Raw genomic sequence first — 4317 nt, forward strand, 5'->3', positions numbered from 1 at the left:
AAAAAAAAAAAAAAAAAAAAACCTGAAAAAATATCCAATTTAGCCAAAGTAGTTAGAGGGGCCGGGTCAAATGTGGAGGAGGGCCGGATCCGGCCCGCGGGCCGCAGTTTGGGGACCCCTGCTTTACAGTATGGAACAACTACAAACTTTTTCCAACTGTATTTTTTGTCTGATTCACCAAATTTGAGTGTAGAAATACTCAAAAATGCTATTTCAATTTTCTTCGTACAGTTTTCTTCTCTGTCGTGAGTCATGATAAAAACACCAAAAACCCAATTTTTCTTGGGTTGGCTCTTTTGCGGACAAATATGAGGATCCACTCTGCAGCAAATCTGTTTACAAATAAAACGCGGCCTGATCCGGGAAAATCTCACTAAACCACTGAATCCATTTCTCCTACCGCTCTGGCTGCAGGAGCAGTAAATATTTGAATCCAGTAAATCACAGAACCCCTGCAGCAAACCCCCTTCAGATGTTTCCTGTTGCTACTTATGAAGGTTGCTCAATAATGAAGAGGAATTTTACTTTTTTTTCTTCTTCAACAAAATTGTTTCAGGCTGCTAATATTTCTGGGACGTCTTGATTGAGCAGAGTTCCTCTGTACTTTCAGGGAGGTCATTTAATCAGACGGCTGTCTTCGTCCCGGCCGGATTTGATGGCTGAAGTTCATCTGGGAGGAAAGGTGACGGAGTTGGTGGATCATTAAGGGATAAATGACAGAAAAGTGAGATTTTTAAAGTAAAACAGGAAACATATGACACATTTAAGCACATTTTTAAAAAAACAATTTAAATAAAAATAATGTTTTTGGTATTTTTAACACTTTTTGTGGTATTGTTCAGCTATTAGAGGACATAAATAAATTAAATTAAGAACTTTTCTAATGCTTCTCTACAGAACAGTGCTGGGCGGATCAATCCAAAATATCAACAGTATTGATCTCAAGTTGGTATCAGTATTGGATCGATACAGACCCGCAGATACCTATATTTTCACTCTATTTACTAGTTAGTTACTTTTCACCTGTTTTTATTGTTTTGATAAAGGCTAAGAGGTTACAAGTTATTTATATTTCTACCAGTTGTTGTTTTTATCATTAAACATTTTGATTTTTCTTTGTGTCATAGTTACTTGTTTCCTTTGGTTAATGGACCGTTTTATATTCACTTTCTTATTTAATTTAAAGAAGTTTTTATTTTAATAAACGATTTTCCATTTAATTGAAAATATTGTTCTAATTCTGTTTTTACTGTATGTTTATCAAGTAATTTTAAAAAGGAAAACTTACAAAAAACATTCACAGTGATAAAAAACAATGGAGATTTTGAGGTTCATGTCACATCGAGCGCATTTACGAAAAATATCAATATCAGCGATATTGACTGTTATCGGATTGGTTTTGGATCAATAACCAAATGCTCAGTGTCGCCCAGCCCTACTACAGAAACTATGTCATAGAAAACGACACAGTTTTCCTGATTTTGGCTAAAAACGTCAAAATCGTAATCAAAAGACGACTAGAATGGATTTAAAGAGGGGGACTATTGCCTCAAAAGTCCCGAAAACTAAAAAATTGAAAGAAATTGATTGATCTTTCTCATTCAGTCTGTGTTCCTCAACAAAACCCTTCCAAAAAAAAAAAATCAAACTTTCATTTTAATCAGCGTCTTGTTTTGATTGCAGGCCGGCCTCCCGTTGAATTCCTGTGCAGCTCGCTTCTGTTCGCATAACTGAATCAACACGTGCTGCAGGGTGCAGCGCTCTGATTAACCCAATTACCAATTCAAGAGCAGGAAGCCTCGATATGTGAGCATAATACCAAAAGCAAACTTCACATTAGGTGAGCCCAGTGGTGGTCATCGTCGAATCCCTGTGGCGGCGCTTTGGATCCGCTCCATGACGACTCGGCCAAGAGTATCATTCCAGCTCGCGCGTCTGGCTCTGTTCTGCAGAAGATAAGCTTTTGTTAAGCCCGGCTTCTCTGCAGACCCAGACGGTTGTTGCAACAAAAGGAGATCGCACGATTATTGTGCAACATCCTCCATGCTGGAGCGGCTCACAGAACAGGTGTTCAAGCTGTTATGTTCCTCCCTAGAACTCCTAGTTTTTGTACTTGATCCATCATCTTTCACACATGTGTAAACCAAAGCGCTCTGTTGCTTTTTTATGCATTTCTTTAAAAAAAAAAAAAAAAAAAAAAGAAAAGACACTCCGTCTGCCTCTGGTTTTCATTGAGATGAATTGTGTTCAAGGGAAAAGGGTTGCTTTTGAATTTTGAGCCCATTCACCATACTTTATGGGAAAATATTGAACCGAGTTAGGATTTCATGCAGAGAACGGTTGTTTTCGCAAGAAGGAAGGGATTAAATTTCTTTGATTTCTGATCCCTTTTTTCTAGGAACGCTCCTCCAAGCGTGGAGTCACTGAATACATTTCCAGTGACTCTCCGCCGCTGAAGGCTCGCCAACCATTGAGGGGCTGTTTTTAATTGACTCATTGTCCACAGGCCTGGGATGTTCACAGGCATCGCCGAGGGCAGAATAGCTCTCCTCGTTGAAGGGAACACCTCACTTCTGAAGCCAATAATTGAATCGATGGGAGGTTTTTGAATGATGTTTGGAGGAAGTCCCTTTCCTATTTAAATATTCATGGATCTGTAGCCTGCAGGGGTGAGACAGGAATCCAAACCTGGGCACAAAAATAGCAGCTCAGTTTCCCCGTGTCTGCTTCTCATTACAATACATGCTCTGGAACCACCTAAGCGAGGCTATTTGGTCTCAAAAGATGAGCCTGAAAGCATGCGGCATTTCCCATCATTACAGTGTTTTGCATAAATATCACTGCAGACGTGAACGACATTTGCAGACTTTAAAGTGCAGATGATGTTTGTAACTCGTGTTGCTTCTGGCACCGTGTCAGCAGATTCAGTGAAACATGGATCCAAAAAAAGAAAAAGAAAAGGCAAACCCCAGAGGAATGCATACGACTTTATGACTGATTTAAAGTTAAGACCAGAACAAATCCGCCAGTTTTGTATCACAGGAAAAATGTCACGTCGCTTTAAGCAGCTCAGTCTGCATTAGCATTTGATGACATTCAGAAAATTAGCAGGGAAATGTGAACAGAGGGAATGATTTGAAAAACAAAACGAGAGAAAAGATGGAGTCCTTCACTCTAAAAGACAACTTCCTTGATGTGAATCATTAGAGGTGATGAAAGCTGCCAATAAACCCAGAAAGCTTTTTCCAGACCCCCCCCTCCTGTCCTGACCAGAGCAAAAAGCTCATTAGTGTTGTAAAATTTCAGCACACTGTCAGGTGTGGAGTCCTGGCTTCCTTTAGGTGCTTTTAATTGCATTTCTGACCTGGGTGTCGTTTGATTGTCAGCTTGCAGAGGTGTAAAAAAAAAAAAAGAAATTCCACCACAGCCTTGAAAGATGCTCAAATGAAAGAAAAAAGCTGTTGGAAGTAAATCTACCATCTGCGTTTGAGCCAACAAACACAGACCGAGTCTGGGCTGGAGGGAGAGAAGCCTCTTTAGGGGGAACAAAAGGCCATGAATTGTCTGTGCCGTGTTTCTTTCTGCTTTTTCTGCACAAACACTTTTTCAGTCGAGGATTTAATTAAGCAAGTGTGAAGGTTTGTTTGAGGAGAGACGGGAAGCAGCCGAACGATAATAAAAACTTGCTTTTGGAGCCAAGAGTTAAACGGTGTTCTGCTAAAAAAAACTTCTCACATTTCTGTCTGCTAACTTCTTTCCATCATTAATTAATTTGACTACCGTATTTTTCAGAGTATAAGTCACAACTTTTGTGTATTGTTTGGCCAGAAATAAGGCTTATTCCTTATTTTCCCACTAAAAAGCAGCTTCCCTAAGTGGTTATTTTCATGCTAACAACCACTAGAGGGCACTCTAACAGTGATTCCTCCGGACAGTAACTCAGAAGAAGAAGGGCCGTGCAAAACAAACATGGAGGAGAATCTGATTTGAATTCACGCCTAATCACTACATAGTGCTTTCGCCATTTTAAGTGCTGTCCAAATCAACTAATTCCAAAATCGAGTCCTCTTGAAATCTCCCAGAAGTCTTTGCGAAAGACTAGCGTTCATCGATGGTAACTAGATTAGCGAATATAGACCTCAATGCATTGTGGTCGAACAATTTTGAACAAAAAAATGTGTTTAAATGCAATATTTTAATAAACCAATCAATATCTGGTGTTTAGAAAATGAAAAAAGTAGTGAACATTGAGACTAAATTTCCTTTAAAATCCAGGACACTATATCGTCCCGCACTATATTGTTTTTTAGTAGTTAG

At 39.3% G+C, this 4317-nt stretch overlaps 1 long non-coding RNA gene across 1 annotated transcript in view; it reads left to right on the plus strand.

Annotated features, from left to right (window-relative positions):
- The window catches only part of LOC118597965, a 20393-nt gene extending 19640 nt beyond the window's left edge, over positions 1-753 (plus strand). Inside the window, exon 3 of the long non-coding RNA XR_004946992.1 lies at positions 611-753. This is a non-coding gene — a long non-coding RNA (uncharacterized LOC118597965). The remainder of the gene's footprint in view (positions 1-610) is intronic.
- The last annotated feature ends 3564 nt before the right edge of the window (positions 754-4317 follow it).

The sequence above is a fragment of the Oryzias melastigma genome, linkage group LG21 (assembly GCF_002922805.2).
Source record: "Oryzias melastigma strain HK-1 linkage group LG21, ASM292280v2, whole genome shotgun sequence".
Lineage (NCBI taxonomy): Eukaryota > Metazoa > Chordata > Actinopteri > Beloniformes > Adrianichthyidae > Oryzias > Oryzias melastigma.